This window comes from Puma concolor, chromosome F2, assembly GCF_028749965.1.
Source record: "Puma concolor isolate L17-30 chromosome F2, mPumCon1.1.hap2, whole genome shotgun sequence".
In the NCBI taxonomy this organism is placed as follows: domain Eukaryota; kingdom Metazoa; phylum Chordata; class Mammalia; order Carnivora; family Felidae; genus Puma; species Puma concolor.
The window spans coordinates 48,585,195-48,605,725 of NC_141684.1; the positions used below are offsets into that span (position 1 = coordinate 48,585,195).

Consider the following 20,531-nt stretch of genomic DNA (forward strand, 5'->3'; position numbering starts at 1 on the left):
AAATGTTTCTCCATATCTTTATTTTATAAAATTCTGTCTGCTTTTTGTTTTGGAAGTCATACTCCCAAACCTCCCCATCTCTCTTTTTAATTTTGTCTTTTTCTGCATAACAGCATAGATGTTTTAAGATTTCCCTCTGTTTTGGTTTTGGTTTTGGTTTACTATTTACTAAATCATGAACTAACTTCTGAAGAAAAGTTACACAGTAGGAAAAGTTTCTGAATCTTGGTAATTTTTTATTCTACCTTTACATTTAATCAATAGCTAGTATAAAATTCTAGGGTAAAATCATTGTCCCTCAGAACATTGAAAGCACTGTCCCACTGATGAGTTCAGTGGCAGTTTGTACTCATTCTTTTGTAAGCATATTATTTTTTTCTCTTTGGAAACTTGAGAGATCTTGGATTTGTCTTTTTTGCTTTGAAGGATTATATTTCTTTCATTAAGTTAGTGCCTTTTTACATTCATCCTGATTAACACTTGGTAGGTGATTTCAGTTTCTACATTTAGAAAGTTTAATTTGTTCTTGGACACCTTCCCTGATTATCCCACCCCAGACTAAATCATTTCCCTTGATCTGAGTGTATCAGATTTAGCAACAAGAAGTCTTTAATTACCTTAGTGAAAACTGAATGATATGGTCAGAAGTTAGAAGTCAGTCAAATGAGAAATAAACTGGAGAAAAAGAATAGTGGACAGAGGGTGAAAGTATTTCTTTCTTTCTTTTTTTTTAAGTTTATTTATTTTGAGAGGGAGAGAGAGAGAGAGAGAGAGAGCATGAGAGGGGGTGGGGCAGAGAGCGATGGCAAGAGATTCCCAAGCAGACTCCATGCTGTCAGTGTAGAGACCTACTTGGGGCTCTAGCTCACAAACGGTGGGATCGTGACCTGAGCCAAAAACAAGAGACAACCATGTAACTGACTGAGTCGCCCAGGTGCCCCAATTTTCCCCATTATTAATATCTTATATTAGTATGGTACATTTGCTATAATTACTGAACTAATAATATTGATAAATTCTTATTAACTGAAGTTCATATTTTATTCATATTTTCTTGCTTTATACCTCTTGTTCTTTTCAAGCAGCCTGTTTAATATTGAATTACATTTAGTCATCATATATCCAAATACTCTTGGATATGAGAGTTATTTAGACTTTGCTTGTTTTCTTCTTTCCTTTTTTTTTTTAATTGGCAATTTCATTCTTTTTCTTTTGTATTGAAGTATAATTGACACACAATGTTACATTAGTTTCAGGTGTACAGCATAGTGATTGGGCAAGTCTATATATATTATACTATGCTCACCACAAGTGTAGCTACATCTGTCACCATACAATACTATCGGTGGCTATATTTCCTATGCTGTACCTTTTATTCCTGTGATGTATTCATTCCATAACTGGAAGCCTGTATCTCTTGCTCCCCTTTACCCATCCGCCCTACCACATTTGTGTGTGTTTTTTGAATAGGTAGATGAATTTGTGAAATATTTTATTTATTTACCTGTTAAGAGATTTAATGAATTTTAAATACTGATAGGAAAAAGCAGGTGGGAGCAGAGACAGTAGATGGAGAGAAGGAAGTTGACAGAGCAAGGTATATGAGATGGTAGCAAGTGCCTTAGAGAAGAGATGGGCAAGAACATTAGGTTTTCTCTAAAATTGTTATTTTTTTCTTTACAAAAGTCTGGGTTTAATATAAATACATTAAAGGAAACCATTTTATTTAGAGTCACATGTGTGCAGATGCATATACACACATTTTCACACATTACACAACAATGCCAGTTCTATCCAAAGTGACAGGTGGAATTTAAATAAATGTTCAGTGAAAGTAATTTGCTTACATTGGTAGTATACATAAAACATTAAGTATACCCATTAATAAAGCAACGGATAGAATGTTTCTGTCATCACAAGACCACCTGAGCTAGCCACCAGAGTTCAGACTAACTTTTTTGTAACATCTGATTTGCTACTGTTCAAAAATTCACTCTTTAATGATTCAAAGCCCAGAAGTAATTAAACAGAATTCAGAAGAGTCCTAATACAACTAAAACACGAGTAATATTTGTCTCTCTGTGAGTTTTATTTAACAACTCATTTAACATTCTTTAGGTCCTTTATAATACTTTTAATATTGCTCTGCTTGAGGCCCTGTGATAAGAAGATGGGGTCATATGATGAGAAAAATCTTCCTCATCAGGTGAAGCGGCAATATACAGGGACCCCCATCCAGGTGCAGACTGTGGATTTGGTTGGTATAGTTAGCGTTTGTGGCAGGGTCTACAGGGCGGGAAAGAAGAGCCTAGAACTGAAGTGCTGGACTTAGGGAACTATTAGTTAAAAAGAAATGCTAAGAGAAATTCTCAAAACATGTTGACTCTAATAGATCAAATGAACTCTTTATATAAAAATAAAATGTAACATGGGATGCTTGGGTGGCTCAGTCTGTTAAGCATTTGACTCTTCATTTTGGCTCAGGTCATGATCTCGTGGTTCATGGGTTTAAGCCCTGTATCAAGCTCTGTGCTGATAGCGTGGGATTCTCTCTCTTCCTCTCTCCTGGCCCTTCCCCCACTTACGCTCAAAGTCTCTCTTGCGCATGTGCTCTCTCTCTCTCTCTCAAAATAAATAAACATTTAAAAATAAATAAATAAAAATAAAATGTAACATAAAGAGTTTCTTTCACAGAGAATTAAAAAGCCAAAAATTATGGTAATTTTAAATTGTTTGTGATTATATTTTGCCTGTTGGCTTCTTTGATCTTTTTTTCCTGGCATTTTGCTTATTGCTTTATTCTTATGCAATATCAGAGGTTATTATTTAATATAGGAAAAATTCAAGGGAAAAAACATTGTAACAAAATTAAGAAATTATAAAGCATTAAAAGTAATTAGAATAATAAAGATACCAAATACAAAAGCTGAAAATGAGATAAAACAACTGAGAACTCTAATTGATAATGGTTTGGTATGATTCTAATACTACAAAGAAATAAAAGCAAAAGCCAATACACTTCTTTAAGCAAGTAGAATTATAAAATGTTAATTTTAGAGAGAATAATAAAGCTAGTAAATCAATAAAATTGTAAACTCCTGAAAGATATAAACTTATGGGAGCAATATAAAAGTAAGAATAAAAGTAAATTTAATTTAAAAACTCAGTCAAGTGGTCTCTAAAATTAAGAATAAGAGAGGTACAAATATGCAGGAGCTAAGATCGTTTGAGAATGCCAAGAGCCAATGCTCAAAGTCCTTAAATTTGTAGTTAGTGGGGCCTTCAAGTAGCTGGGCAGGTGAAGGGGTTGAATTCCTGGCCTCAGGGCATGAACAAGAGTTCTTCAGATATATATAGAGGAACACAGGCTATCAAGTACTTCAAACTCAATTCTTGCCAAAGACAATAAAGAAACAAATTTTAATAGATATAAATCCTATCAAAATCAAATCTCTTATTTCTCTATTAAGTAACTACCAGACAAAAATGTTTTAATTATTAAAGAAAAAAATGTTTATTTAGCCTAACAGATATTAATATTTTACCTTTATAAGCTCCAATTCTTTTTTTTTTTTTTTTTTTTTTTAATTTTTTTTTTTTTTAACATTTATTTATTTTTGGGACAGAGAGAGACAGAGCATGAACGGGGGAGGGGCAGAGAGAGAGGGAGACACAGAACCGGAAACAGGCTCCAGGCTCCGAGCCATCAGCCCAGAGCCCGACGCGGGGCTCGAACTCACGGACCGCGAGATCGTGACCTGGCTGAAGTCGGACGCTTAACCGACTACGCCACCCAGGCGCCCCTATAAGCTCCAATTCTTTAGGAGACAATGAGTTAACTACCCTAATGTTTCTCAATATTATATCCTGAGCACTAGTTGAGACTAGTTAGTGGGCCGTAGGACAAATGTCCAGCAGTCCAAAGCTGAGCCCCGTGTTTTGGCCATTAAGAGCCTGTACCCTACTTACATTAGTGTTACATGGTGTTTTAATAGTGCATTTGGGACTGCCTATCTCTTAAAACTTCTGCTAATATATTGACTTCTTGTGGCTGCTAAATAAAGTTGTCCAGACTCTACTTAGAAATGTTCTAAAGATGATTATATTTCTCTCAGAAGGTATTAAATCATAGTCCCAAGTTCATGACAGTTTTGAAAACTGCTGTTCCTTCTGATTCCTTTGTAACAGATTACTCCCGATACAATCGTCTAGACTTAAAATCCTTAAGTGGAAGCAACAAAGCTGTTTCATTTGCCATTATATCCTTAGCACCAACCATAATCCCTAGCACTTAGTAGATAATGAATTAATAATTAATAATTAACAAATGAACAATTAGAAAAAGTCACATTGAAAAACCTTACCTTCTATAATTGTTGCTGATTGAAAGCCAGTAAATATATTGAGTAATTCTTTGTTAGTAATGTTATAGTTTTAAAAAGTACAATCCCATTTCCTTTTAAAGGTATTAGCTTTGTATTATTCCTACCAAAAAGAAATTTGTTATGTTGAAGATGTTACTCCTAATGCTTTGATCCTTGCACTATGTGCCATTGTTCTTTCTAATTCACTTCTCTGCATTTAACAAGGCTGGAGGGCAGAGAGAATCTGGTACCAACATTGGTGCATCCGCTGTCATACTGGGTGTTGATTTGGGGAAGGATTCATTGCCTTTATATTTAGAACTGAGAATCAGTTACAGTCTGTGCGTTGAGGACCAACGTGGCAATGACATATGGAGTATAGGATGCTAGCTTAACTGTAGCCTGTCACACAGGACCTATAAGCAAACCCATGGTCTGATGTGTGATTGTGTCTTTTTGAGCCAGTAAGATAAGCTCTTTGGCTTCATGTTTCTCCTTTCTTTAAAAGAAGATTTGTAAAATAGCACATTTATCAAAATACTCAGGTCTTAGTAAATGTATATTTAAAATGATTGGCAGATTGTTTTTAAGTATTAAGAATAAATGCAAGAAATGTTAGTATTGACGAGAGTGAGTATAAAGCGAATTCATTGCTTGGCAAAACACATTCCATATTCAAAATATCCAAATTTACCAACTCTATGGGGAAAGAGAGGGGTCTAGAAAACTAGGTGTTAGGAAAGAAACTAGCTAATGAATTATTAAGCAAGTTTTATATATTATTTATAAAATCTGTTCTAGATTTTTTAATGTGCATCATTAGGCTATATTTTTTCTTCTTTTTATCTTCCTTACTTCCTGTACCTGACAATGTTCTGTCAAAACTTTTCAGAAGTGTCTACTTTGCTCCTTTTCTTTCAATTTCATTTTCCTCACATGTTGTTTAAATATTTCATAGTGACAGTCCTGTAGTTCCCATATCCATGAGGCTTAATGAAATAGTGTTTACCATGGTATTATATTAATACCAATCTGGTTTTCTTCCTTTTTTTCACCTCACTAATGCTTTAATCCTTGACAAACATGTGTGTCAAACACTCAATGTCTGCATTATTTCATAATATTTGGATATTTTTTTCCTTTGCTGAAAAACAAGTTCCATAAGACCATATAAAAAGAGGTTTGGGGACTCTCCATTTCTATCTGTAGGGGTCTCATTGTTGTTTGAGAAACAAACACAGGGGAAAATATTTTTATAAATACTTTGAGTTTCAGCAGTTATCTCTGCTGACAGCAGGGGATTTGGAATGGGTGTCAGATGACATGTTGAGTGGGGTTTCTGAGCCTGGATTCTCTAGAGAACTAGAGAAATTTTCTCTCAAAAGTTCTACTTTCTTCACGAATTTCAATTACACAATACAGTGTTATCAACTATGATCACCATGTTATATTTTAGATCCTCAGACTATTCATCTTATAACTGAAAGTTTGTACCCTTTTACCTACCTCTTCCTATTTCTCCTATTCCTCAGCCTTGGAAACCACTTCTACTCTCTCTTTTCTGTGAGTTTAACCGTTTTTTGTGGGGGGGGGGGGAGGGATTGTTGTTTGCTTAGATTGCATATATAAATGATCCCATGCACCACGCAGTGTTTGTTTTTCTCTGTCTGGCTTATTCCACTTAACATTATGCTCTCCAAGTTCATCCATGTTGTCACAAATGACAGGATTTCCTTATTTTTAAGGCTCAATAATATTGCACTGTATAAACAGCACATTTTCTTTGTCCATTGATCCATTGATAGACATAAGGCTGTTTTTATATCTTGGCTCTTATGAATAATGGTGCAATTATGGGAGTACAGATACCCCTTTGAGATAACAATTTCCTTTATGTTGGACATATATCCAGAAGTGGAACTACTGGATCCTATGGCAGTTCTTTTTTTAACTTCTTGAGAAAGCAGACTGTTTTCCATAGTAGCTACAACCAGTTTACATTCCCACCAACAGTGTACAAGGGCTCCTTTCCACCACAACCTCACCAGCATTTATTATCTATTGATTTTTTTAATTATGGTTTTATTTACTTATTTATTTGTTTATTTATTTATTTATTTATTTATTTATTTATTTATTTATTTATATGAGAGAGAGAGGGAGAGAGAGAGAGCATGTGTGAGTAAGGTAGAGGGGCAGAGGGAGAGAGAGAGAATCTTAAACAGGCTCCACGCTCATGAGGAGCCAGATGAGGGGCTTGATCCCATGATCTGAGCTGAAATCAAGAGTAAGAAGCTTAACTGACAGAGCCATCCAGGCACCCCTGTTATCTCTTGTCTCTTTGATAACAGACATCCAACAAGAGGGAGGTGATATCACATTGTGGTTTTGATTTCAATTTCCTTATGGTTAGTAATGTTGAGCATCTTTTCATGTGCCTGTTGGTCATTTGTATATCATCTTTGAAATAAAATATCTATTCAGATCTTTTGCTCATTTTTTAGTTGGGTTATTTGATTTTTTGCTATTGAGTTGTGAGCATTCCTGTGTATATTGGATATTAACCCCTTATTGGATATGTGGTTGCAAATAGTTTGTCCTATTCCATAGGCTGTCTTTTCATTTTGATGATAGTTTCCTTTGCTGTGTAGAAGCTTTTCAGTTTGAAGTAGCTCACTTGTCTAATTTTGCTATTTTTGCATTCACTTTGGTATCCAAATAATCATTGCCAAGATTGCTGTCAAGGAGCTTACCCACTATGTTTTCTTCTAGCATTTTCACATTTCCAGGACTTACATTCAAGTCTTTAATCCATTTTGAGTTGATTTTTGTTTATCTTGCAAGATAGGTGCCCCATTTTATTCTTTCATGTATAACTATCTAGTATTCTCAAAACCTTTTGTTGAAGAAACTATCCTTTCCCCATTATATATTTTTGGCATGTTTTTTTCAAAAATTCCATGGGTTTATTACTGAGATCTGTATTCTGTTCCATTGATCAGTGTGTCTGTTTTTATGCCACTACCATACTGTTTTGATTGCTACTGCTTTCTAATATAGTTTGAAATCAGTGAGTGTCATGATCCCAGCTTTGTTCTTTCTCAAAATTGCTTTAGCCATTCTGTCTTTTGTGGTTCCAAACAACTTTTAGGATTATTTTTTAATCTCTATAAAGATGACATTGGAATTTTGATAAGAGATTACATTGAGTGTATAGATTATTTTGGGTAGTCTGGATATTAATTCTTTTGATCCATGAACATAGAATAGCTTTCCATTTATTTGTGTCTTCAATTTCTTTCTTTAGCATCTTACAGCTTTCAATGTACAGATCTTTCATCTCCTTATTTAAACTTTATTCCTAAGTACTTATTCTTTCTGATGATATTGTAAGTGGGATTATTTTCTTAATGAAATGCTTTATGATTTATGCTTATTGATTTTGTTGTATGCAACTTTACTGAATTTATTTATTCTAACAGTTTTTGGTGGAATCTTTAGGATTTTCTCTACATAGGATAATGTCATCTGCGATAAAGACAGTTTTATTTTTTCCTTTCTAATTTGGATGGATTTTATTTCTGTTTCTTGCCTAATTGCTTTGGCTAGAACTTCCAGTACTATGTTGAATAAAAGTGGTGGGGGAAGGCTTCCTGTCTCATTCCATATCTTAGAGGAAAAGTTTTCAGCTTTTTCCTGCTGCACAGGATATGTGGGCTTGTCATATATGGTCTTTATTATGTGGATGCATGTCCCCTCTATACCCAGTTTGTTGTGTGTTTTTTATCATGATTAGATGTTGAATTTTCTCAAATGCTTTTCTACATTTGTTGAGATAATCAATAGGATATGAAACGAATGGTTGATCTATTCACTAGGATTGGAAAGACACCACTTTGTGCGGTAGTAGATATAAAATATCCTAAGTCATTTTTTGATACAGATATGTTGTTTGAGGTAGAAAAGTGGAGATATCAAGGTGGCAATGTTACATGTGTTTGGAACTTATAGGAGTGTCTGCACTTGAAACATTATATTCTGACTTATGTACGTATAAATAGTAACTGAAGACTTAGCATAAATAGACAAGCAAAAATGCATAAAATGAGAAGAAAGCCCATCATTGAGGGAAGTGAAACTGAAACAATCTCTCAGTAGAAGAAGATGAGCCAGTTGAAAACAATCAAGTCATCTAATTTTAATATTTAACTGCCATGGTGCCATAGTGGCAGTGCAGATGATAGATCATTTATAAAGTGGACTTTATATTTTTTTTATAAATTGATCTGTGATATGATTTCCCAATTAGACATTCTGGAAAAAGAGATGGTTGGTGATCATTCAACAAAATGTACCGAGTATTTACTGTTTACTAGGCATGGAGACACAGGCTCACTATGTTCACCTTTAATAATTCAGTAGAAAAGTAGAAATTTAAAAGCTAGTCAGTCAGTAATCAATATTAATTGCCATCATAGAGTTCAGGTGCAATGAGAAAGGCAGATTGTATGATGAATGATCAAATAATTGCAAGTATAAAGAATATAAGTAGAAGCTACAGAGAAGCATCATATAATCTATCCAGTTTGAAGGATCACATAAGTGAATTACAATAGATGGTGAGGAATTTTGTGTTAGAGGGAAGCAGAAGGTCCTGGCAGGAAGAAAAGCACCCAATCCAAAATAAAAGTAGGTGCTGGTTTGTAGATATTTGGAGGAGTTGTAGATTTTGAAGATCATTTACTATGAATCCAAACAAGAATAAATATTAAGATTTGTCTAGATTGGAGCAATACATTAATAAAAAATAGATAAATAAGAAAAAGAGAAAGTAAAGAAACATTGAAACAAAATATTTATGAGAAAGATAAAAAAAAAACTTGCCATATATTTCAAGATATATTTCTTTTTACCTTCAAAACTGTTCTTTTATGGATAGAAATTTGTGACTAATTGAAATCATGCTAAATGTGAAAAACCCAAATTACCAGTAGTATACCTTTGTTCTGTTGTAGATCTTCAAATGGGTAAAGGTAGCATATAAATTCAAAATCTATGTAAATCTAGAACTGTCATGATGATATCTATAATATTAATTAAAATCGTGAAAGGGGGCAAACTGACCAATTTTTAACTTCTGAGTGTGTATTTCAGAAACTGTTCTAGTTCAGCCACTTGAGAGTTTGAGTTACTCTTTATTAGTATGGGAGTCATTTTTATCCATACTGTAGGTGGGATAGACCTACGGAATAGGTCTTTAGTGTTCACACAAAATTCTCTCAACACTTTAGTGCAACTTCATTGAATTAGTATTGCTTGGCTCTGATTCTAAAATAACTTTTGGAGACCAAATCACTTGTTAGTTCTAAACTACAATGTATGATTTATGATTTTAATTTCAAATTCTCCATTGTTGCAAAAGAAAAGGTGGAAAAATTGCTTGTCCCTGTGTCTAAATCTAGAATATTGATTTCACCTGGGCCATGACATGTGACATTAGATCATGGATGTGACATTATTTACATCAGGGGAAGAGTGTCCACAGCTTGATTCTTGATATCAGTGTTCCTTTCAGTTAAATCAGAACGCATAGTAAGCTTCACTTAATGGTTACTTTGACCTCCTATGGAAAAATTGAGGTAAGAGTGTTTTCAGAGGAAGAAGTCATACTGAAATTCAACCCTCAGGTTTTATAATCAGAAGTGATCATCATAGGAAAAAGATGAATCTAGTTTTCATGTCATATCCCCACTTCCAATGAAAACAGTAACAATCAACTTACTCTGTATGTCATATTGCTAACAGTCGTGATTATTTTTGGCATATTGTATTATACCTCCTAATACAATGGCTATATTACAATTTACAACTATGTCATACATCTCTAAAAATAAATGGATCATGTAATTGAAGTTTGTTCAACTGTCCATTAGAAACTGAAATAAAATTATGTTTGGGTTCATTCTATGAATAAATAAATGTTATGGCAGTGGGGATGGGAAGAACTTAAAAAGAGTTTTCAAGGTTCTGAGTCATTAATTGTGGCATTGTTTTATTGATATTTGAAAGTAAACTGGCATTAGTTGTTTTTTTTTCCCTAGGTGCTGACTAGGATAAAGACTTCTTATTAACATTCAAAGAGTATTCTAAAACCCTCATTGATCTTTTTTCACTGGGTAAGTTACATTTTTTGGAGAATGTGTATGCCAATATAAGAGAAGCAAATCCTATATGAAGAACTGTGCAGTGAACACATTTTGGGGGTTACATATTAATGGTAATAAGATTATAGCTCAGCGTTTCACCCTTAAAAGATGTGGAGGGGGCGCCTGGGTGGCGCAGTCGGTTAAGCGTCCGACTTCAGCCAGGTCACGATCTCGCGGTCCGTGAGTTCGAGCCCCGCGTCGGGCTCTGGGCTGATGGCTCAGAGCCTGGAGCCTGTTTCCGATTCTGTGTCTCCCTCTCTCTCTCTGCCCCTCCCCCATTCATGCTCTGTCTCGCTCTGTCCCAAAAATAAATAAATGTTGAAAAAAAAAAAAAAGATGTGGAGAATGAGTAAATATTGGTATTCTATATTTTATAGTATATTAACCAACTCTAAATCATTTCCTTCATGAAAGGCTGGTTTTCACTCAGGAAATCTGATTTTAGATGTTAGATAATCTTAATATGGAGAATGAACATCTTTCTGTTACTATGTTGTTATATGTATTAAAATATCTTTCTGTGTTCAAAAGGCAAATACAAATATTTTATCTGAATGGTTTTATCTATGATTGACTGATATTTTAGAGTATTTATCTTGCTTTATGATCTTGACTTTTTATAAAATGTTATACAAATGTTATAAACATTTTTAAAAAGTAAATGTTCCTATATGTACAAAAAAAGTATGTCTCGCTATATGGGATGGTTTTTATTTAGGTATTCTGACATATTACAAAAGACCGCCACAGTGCTTTGCTAAATTATACAAAATAAGGTGTGATGTGCATGGCTAAAACTTTTATTTTATTGTGTCTGATAACCCCATGTATCAATTCCAGAAATATTATGATTAAATAGAAATTGTAGATATTTTGGGTGCTAATTTTACTATATTTACTTATGAACAATTTGTTGTTAAGATCCTGTTTCCATGGGGAAAAATGAGGTGAAAAACATTATATAGATATTCTGGATTATTTGTATTTTACCTACTCTTATTTTCAGAATCAAGCAGAGTTATAGTATATAGTGGTATTTCAATTAATTTTTGCTAAATCATCAGTGTCCAGATAATTGTAGTTTAAAATATTTTCCATTTTGAATAACCCAAATATTTGCTTAAGACCGTATTTCTATGTCTTTGGGGGGGAATTAAATGTAATCAAGAAACAAAGCATGTCACTCGAAGTTCGGGCATTTGCAAAGATGTCTTAGCTCCTTAGAAGGAGCTTACGTTAGAAATTATTGTAATAAAATCAAGATTCTACTATATGCTAAAATTGCTTTAAAGACCTATAGGTATGCATGTATGACCTGATTAAATCCATATAACTTCCTTAAGAATTAGGTATTATTTCTATAATCTCTATTTTAAAAATAAACTGAAACCAAGGTGAGGTTTCAGTACATTAACAACAGAATTGCTTATGACATTATCCCTCCTATATATAACAATTATAAATTCTGGATAAAATATAGAAACAGCTGTTGGAGAGTCCTTAACAAATTCCTAACCAGGCAAGAACTAGAGGGAATCTATTCTTAAGGGAAGGGATTTGAGTCTCACTGAGTGATATTCATGTTCATGAAGACTTTTCCCTGGGGGCATTTTGCAGTACATACATTGTGAGGCACCATAAACTCAAGTAGACAGTTGCATTCTTATTGGCTAAAAGAGTCAGAGGGTAGAGTTCAGGGCTACCAGAGCAGATAGGAATTGAGGGAAGAAATATTATTAAAAAGGTGCCATGAGGAAGGACCCCAGAATCTGCTTATAAACTTCCCTTAAATCCTTGCATAACTCCTGAAAAACACATGAACAGATTTCACGAATACCAGGAGAAATCAATAGCTTGAATGTTAAAAGAACTGAGGGATATTTTCAGTTTGCTGCCTCCATAAAGGAAACAGTGTTTGGAGTTAAGAGCCTTGCAAAGTTAGGAAGACTTAGAAATACCTTAGGCTTCATCAGCTGTTCAGGAAAGCATAAAACAAAGCCACATAAACTAAAGGTGATCATGTAGTAAGTTAACTCTCTGTCAGAATGTAAATCAACATAGAAGTGAGAATCCTTGCTATATAGCATTGAAATGTCCAGTTTACAAACAAAAATTACTAGATATGTGCCAGTTTGGTTTCCACTTAGGTTACAGAAAACTTCAAGAGAACAGCAGTTCACCTAGCAATGAAAAAAAGTTGAGATAATAACAAAATCATAATTTTTCTGAGCCTATTAGAGATCTTTCTGAGCCTACTAGATCTCACATAACCTAAATTCCAAATAGTAACAACCACCTCTGAAGGACATCTATAAAAGTAGGTAAGAAGAAAACAAATAAAATTTTTAACAAGAGGGCATTTATAAAAGTAGGTAAGAAGAAAACAAAATTTTAACAAATTCTTAAAAATTTAACAAATTCTTTAAGCATGGGCTAGTGTAACAGTTCAGAATCCCTAGGAGCTTCAGGCACAGTGGCTTTCTGCTTTTATGAAGTGCTCAGAAGAAAGATTGACGGAGGGGAAGTACACCAGTAAGAGTGCTCCTTGGTGGTATACGGGCTTGAATCCTTGCCTACTTCCTAGACCCTTCTCTCATAGGAAGCAAAAACAGTCAGCCTGCTAGGGGAAGGGTGAAGACACATTATAACCCTTCCCAGTTCCCTCTCACTACTATCTAGAGATCCTTCATCTACATATTCCATCAAATATGCAGACTTGACCCAGGAGTGGGGTGAGTCAAGAATGTATGTGAATAAAATGAACAGTAACAATCATGAATATGTCCTTTAACCATTCCATGAACATTACTTACATTTGTCCTTTAACCATTCCAAAGAATTTCCCAGCATGAAATATATTTCTTAAAAGTCTTAGTTTGGTCACAGTTCAGATTAAACATTCTCTGATTCACCTGTGATCATAAAAATCTATAAATGGGGAAAAAATAGCGATTTTATTTCACAAATTCAAAACTTAATGAAAAATAATTGAATGTGTCCTAATTAATTTTGTTATGTGGATGGTTCACATTTTTTTTTTAATTTTTTTTTCAACGTTTTTATTTATTTTTGGGACAGAGAGAGACAGAGCATGAACAGGGGAGGGGCAGAGAGAGAGGGAGACACAGAATCGGAAACAGGCTCCAGGCTCCGAGCCTGACGCGGGGCTCGAACTCCCGGACCGCGAGATCGTGACCTGGCTGAAGTCGGACGCTTAACCGACTGCGCCACCCAGGCGCCCCATGGATGGTACACATTTTATATGTGAATCCATGATATAATGCACATCTTTCCCTGAGAAAATGAGATATATAATCTTTTTGACATTTCATTCCTATGATATTTGAGAAATACGAACTTTTTCCTGTTTCTTATTACTTTAATGAAATTTTGATATTTAGATATATATTAATACATAACATGTGTATATTATCTTTAATTCAAGATTTTTTGCTATGGAATACTATACAGTTATGTTATGGGACTTAGTTAATTTTTGAACCCAGAATAGAGTGAAAATTCACTTGGATTGACTTCTTTTAGGTTATTAAATTTGCCATTGTGCATCTTATACATTCTGTCTAGTTTCATCAGTGTTTTAGTGCTTATTGTTCTGAATTGTAATTACTTAGGTGCAACATAAAAGAGATTATAGGATACAATTTCTTCATATTTTGAAAGGACACTGAAAATCCCCCATCCCCCTCTCCAAAATGTTTTTCTAATCAACCAATCATTTAAATTAATGTTGTGATATTCACACATAAGATATATTGTCTTGCCTGCAAGGCATACAGGTTGTCCAGTATAATATACATGAGAATAAAGGGGCGCCTGGGTAGCTCAGTCGGTTGGGCGGCCGACTTCGGCTCAGGTCATGATCTCGCGGTCGGTGAGTTCAAGCCCCGCGTCGGGCTCTGTGCTGACAGCTCAGAGCCTGGAGCCTGTTTCGGATTCTGTGTCTCCCTCTCTCTGACCCTCCCCATTCATGCTCTGTCTCTCTCTGTCTCAAAAATAAATAAACGTTAAAAAAAATATATATATACATATATATATATACATACATGAGAATAATAAGTATAATTTCTTCATATGGATAATCAACAGATAAATTCCATGACTGTAAAACACCATATAATTTAGGAATGGCTTAAACAATTTTCCCCAAACTAATGAGATGAGATCAACCAAAGGCCAATTGGGAATGTTGTGATTTATTTGAGTAATATCTCAAAGTCTCTAGTTTTCATTAATGAAATGTCCTGCAGGTGTTTCAGAATATGGATATGCTCGAAAGACTTTATGAAATTATTTCTCTGGCATTACTTCATGAGAAATCTTAGTCATTCTCCATAGAAAGTGGCTTTATGGGCTGCCTGGAGCAATAGGTTTAATAAATTTTTGTTGTACGTTTAAAGACATGCTTGCAGCATATTCACTCCATTCATGCTTACTGAATATCTGCCACAAATGTGTCATTGGACCTTACATTCTTAACACATGAATTTAGCACACATATTATTAATATGACATGAAATATGGAAAAATTAAGTTGACTTGCAAAAATCTTTATATAACTAAAGCATCCATCCTAAGAAAATATTGGAAAACTTGAAATGATTATGATGGCCATCATTTTTTACATCATAGGTTAATTCTGTTGAAAATTCTTTCTTTTTTTAGTAGATTCAATAATATATTCTGGTAAATTGCAGTGAAACAGTTCCATATGGATTAAAATAATTTAATATTTATTTATTTACTTACTTATTCATACATAATAAAACATACATACTTTAGTTTTTTAGAGCTGGTTTGGGTTTAAACAAAATGAGAGAGAGGTACAGAGATTTCTTTTATATTAACACATCATAATCACTGAAGTCCACAGTTTACCGTAGGGTTTGTTCTTGGTGTTCCACATCATATGGGCTTAGACAAAAGTAATTACATATGTCATTATAATATCATACAGAGTATTTTCACTGATCTAAAACTCTTCTGTGCTCCATCTATTCATCTCCCCCTTGGAAATATAAAACCCTCCCAACCACTGATCTTTCTTTGTATCTTTTTATTGTCATATAGTTGGAATCACACATTTCACCTTGGCTTTTTATGCTTAGTAATGTGCATTTAAGATTCCTCCTTGTCTTTTCATGGCTTGATAGTTCATTTCTTTTTAGTGATACATAATATTCCATTGTCTAGATGTATCACAGTTTGTTATCCATTTACCTACTGAAGGGCATCTTGGTTGTTTCCAAGTTTTGCAAATTATGAATTAAGCTGTTATAAATATCCTTCTGTAGGTTTTTGTGTGGACATTAATTTTCAACTATTTTAAGTAAATACCAAGGAGTGTGATTGTTAGATTGTATGGTAAGAGTATGTCTAATTTTGTAAGAAACTGCCAAACTGTCTTCCAAAGTGGCTGTGCCATTTTGCATCTCCGCCAGCAATTCAGGAGAGTCCCTGTTGTTCTACATTCTTGTCAGTATTTGAAGATGTCAATGTTCCAGATTTTGGTCATAGTAATAGGTGTGTGGTATGTCATTGTTGTTTTAAAAGAACTTACATTTTAGTGATACTTTTAAAACTGAAGTTGAAATTTTAGTGAGGATCTCTATAGAATAGTTTCCATCACCCAATTTTGTACTTATCTCCCATATTAAAAAGAAATAAAACTCTCTTTTGTTTTAACATCCCTCTTCAAATACAGCAATATGTGATGGTATTTGCAAGTTTTATATTTCCAAGGTGAGTTACCAAAAAAAAAAAAAAACCTTTAAATTAAATACATAGATATATTGTGTACATAAAGCTAAATATATATCAGAACTTTTCACTTTTTAGCTAGATGTTTGCCTCTTATTTGATGTCATGTTGGTAGCATCAGGAAATGAATATAAATTATAGCAGATATTCAGAGAGGAGCTACCAACAGGACTTCAAAACCACAATTTAGAATTGGATAGAAATTAATTACTTCTTCTCTTTCTTCTTTTATCACAGAAGTATCTCTCTTCCACAAAATGAAGCTTACAAAGCACCCCGTTCAGCTCTCTGAAACTCACTTTGTCCTCTCTGAATGAAAAATAATACTGATCACTTTTCTTTCTTTACAGAACATTCTAAAGAATTGATTATTTTGTTTCTGAACTTAAAGCCGTTGCACCTTATCTGGAAACCTATCAGAAACTTTTTATTGGATTTCCAAGTAGTCAGAGAATTAGTATTACTTAATCTTCTGAAATACCTCTGGCTATTTTTCTTTTCAGAATATGCCATGCTAATAAATAGCCAGCAATTTACCTGCAAATAAGTCTCTGATTACTAGTATAGAGTTATGCTAGACCAATAATTCACTGTTGAACCTTTGATATAGTATATAGATTCCTGTCTATGCAGCAAAGGCAATTCATTAGCACATTGTATATTACCAAGAATTTCTATATACTCAATTATGCTGACTGAATGAAATGAATGTGATTGTGAAAAATGTTCAGATAACATGTCAAGTTCACTTCAGAGCAATTCAAGTTATTGAAGGCAAAGTCTTTAACTCACAACTATGGGATTGATGTTAACACCTAAAAAAAAAAAAAATCACCAAACAACAAACACTTTAATCATATTGAATCCTGCCATAACCTAGACAGCTTTTATGTAAGAGCTCTGCAAAGTGTACACAAACGTTACAATGGAGAATTGAAGCTATTATAGTTATGCTAATTCTGGACCACAACCAAAAGTAAAATAAAAGAAGTTTGGCTTCTAAAACTAAATAATTCAGGAAAACATGTGTTTATATGGAGCAAGCTGTTAAAAGAACAGTCTCTATTGAGAGTCTGATAGGCCAGCATTTGGATCCAGGACTCTGTTATATATACATATATAATCTGAATAATCTAAGGCAGGTCACTTAGACATTTAAAAATCTTCATCTGAAAAAGGAAATCAGAGAATGATACTGAAGTATAAATGGGCTGTTGTGTAAATTTCACACAACTACCTTTCTTTCCTGAGAAATGTTTGTTCTTTAAATACTTTAAGATATCCCATTTTCCTCCATAAGTTGTATCCTGTAAAATTTACCATAGAATTAAAGCCTAGAGTGTGAAGAAAATAGTACTTCTATCCAGTCCCTATAGCAACACATACAATAGATGATAAAATCCAAATTCATAAATACTGCTAGATCTGTTATCTCCAGAAATTAAGCATTCATTTCAGCCACACATTAGTTGTGTCCCAGAAATTAATCATATCCAGAACCGTCTGAGGTATGTGAATTGTGTTTTCCTTTATTACAGGAGGATCGATAGATGAGAATCTTCATCTGTGTCATACTTAGTGAAAGTGTTCCTGAATGTCTGACACATGCACTACCTAGTCAGAATTACGGGGTTATTGTGATTCTCATTAAAAATACAGAATCTCCAGAACTGGGGCAGATAATCCACACTGATTAATAGGTTCCCTGGTTATTTTTGTGAAGTTAACCTCTAAGAAACTTAAAAAGCACCAAAGGACACTGATAGGCCAGTGCAACTAATCAAGTCAAAAGATAAAGAGGGCTCATTTTTTTAAATTTATATACATTTTTAGATCTACTCTACCCCTAGCTCTAGACACCAAGGTGGAACATTTCAGTCTCTACACAGATGTTAACTCTCCAGTACACTGGCCCCAAAATTACTTTTCTGTAGTACCTCAAAGTAACCATCCATTGAGTTTTTTACAACTTTCTCCAAACATTCTACACTGAGTTTTGACATATCTCAGAACTGAAACACTTGTAAGATCCTAAACACTAAGACACTCTTCCCCAAGTAAGGGTTCCCACTTTTCTGACTCTCCCGTTCCCATATTCACACCACATTGCTTCTCAGTCTCACTTAGAGCTTAGCCTATTGCTTTCTTCTACTTCTTAAGCCCTGTGTAGCTTCATTCCTTTCTCTAGTCACAGAGGCCCACAGTGGATAACTTCAGCTGCTCTGGTTTTTTCACACCTACAATTTCTTTGCTCCCTTAGATTTATTTGCAGCACACTTGATTAGAACGCTTCTAATGCTGGACAGCCCCAAATGCTATTAAATTACCCAGTTTCCTCTTTATCAACATATTTATTAAAAACTCATTACATCCTAGTCACTATAGTACATATTGTTTTCTAATCTGCATTATTACTCTATAAGGTAGATTTTATTTATTTAATTATACAGATGAGAAAATGAAGCTTGTAACAGATTAGTTTTCTTTTTACCACAAAGCTACAAATGAGTCAGAAATCCAAACCCAGGATAGTTCACTCCAAAACATCTGCTCTTTCCACTACATGAAAGTGCTACTTCCTAGAACCTTTCTGCTCTTAAGAGATGCCAGGGAGAATTGCATAATGGTATATAGGAGCCTTAACTTGTTATTCAGTACTTAAAAAAAGAAAAAGTCCTTCATGGATTGCTGGCATAATTCTTCTGAAATTTTCTTTAGCAGCTATGCCATTCCTCTACCTTTTCTATGCCCCTCACCCAATAGATGTTTATTTATTTTCTTAATTTAAATGTCTAGAGGGTTTCCGATTAAATAAGGCATTTACCTCCTTACTGCTTCTTCCAGTGACTTTCTAAAATTTGAATAGAGATACAAAAGCACAAAAATCACGAAAAGAAAAGGAAATAGACAAGATGACAATGGATGAAATAAGGCACCAAAGGATTGTAAGTTAGAAAGTAGATATAAGATCTGCAATTGATTTAAGATATTGGCAAAACCTAAGTGACTAATCAGAGGAGAAAGAAGGGGAACCAAAGTAGGTACGTAAGGAAGTGCATTCACACAGCAGAGACACTGAAGGACCCAGAAGTAGAGTCAACTAGAAGAGACTTGAGTGTGGCTAAAAATAAGAAGGTTAGATGACAATTTATATAAGGAGTTGTTAGGCCCTTAGATATCCTTTCTCTACATAATCAGGTGAGCACTCCTTTCCTCCTTTCCTCTGGCAGAAAGTGAACATTTATATTCTGGAAAGGTAGACTCAGGAGGAGATTGAACTTGAAGCCATTAGGCTCATTGGAAGGTGGCAGCCATACTGAAATATGAAGGATTCTTTCCTCTCACACAACCCCGCCACTCATCTGGTTCACCCCCAGCCTTCTGTACCCATTTGGCTCCCAGAATACCGACACCCAGGCATATACTGAGTGGAGAATGGTGCTAGAGATTGCAGAAATGACTTTATGGGGAAACTGACCATCCAAGAGACTATATTTACAGATGTTGATATTTGGGAATCTCCAAACAAAAAGACCAAATTTTTGCCCAGTCACACTGCTGGTGAAAGCTACTATCTACCAGTCATATTCGAGAACAGCAAGCTTCTAATGAGCTTTATAATGCTTCTTCATTAACACGAATGAGCATCCAATGATCACCAGACATTTGAGAAAAACTACCAAACAAATAACATGGAACATATAGAAAAGTGGAAAAAAGTCAGTAAATAATAATAAAACTTATTTAGACAATTAAAGATAATGATCAGAAGAAACATCTACAAGATTTGAAAATGGATACCTCTGAGGAGAGAGAATTGGGAATGGGGGCTGGTATGTCAGGGCCTGCACTGCTATTTCTTATTACAGAAGGCATAGGACTTTTTAAAAAATTGTGTATGTTTATTACTTTGATAAAAATACAGACTCTCTCATCATCCTGCTCTTCCCTCATATAGATACTCACTGGTATCTGTATCTAGACCAGTCTTTATCTTTTCCATCTCACAGAGAAAGTGGTGTTTCCTTTATCTCTCATTATTTATGGCCTTGATCAGTAATTCTCAAACTCTTCTGCACATTATCATCATCTGGCCATTAAAAGAAAAACTGTCATGGGGCACCTAGGTGGCTCGGTTGGTTAAGCGTCTGACTTCGGCTCAGGTCATGATCTCACAGTTCAT

At 34.4% G+C, this 20,531-nt stretch overlaps 1 protein-coding gene across 5 annotated transcripts in view; it reads left to right on the forward strand.

The window, feature by feature from the left end:
• Positions 1-20,531, forward strand: part of LOC147572006 (uncharacterized) — a 170,710-nt gene that overhangs the window by 11,822 nt on the left and 138,357 nt on the right. For all 5 annotated transcript variants that reach the window (XR_015246596.1, XR_015246594.1, XR_015246595.1 and 2 more), the window contains exon 2: positions 10,466-10,540. The gene's annotated coding sequence lies outside the window, so the exon portion shown is untranslated. The remainder of the gene's footprint in view (positions 1-10,465; positions 10,541-20,531) is intronic.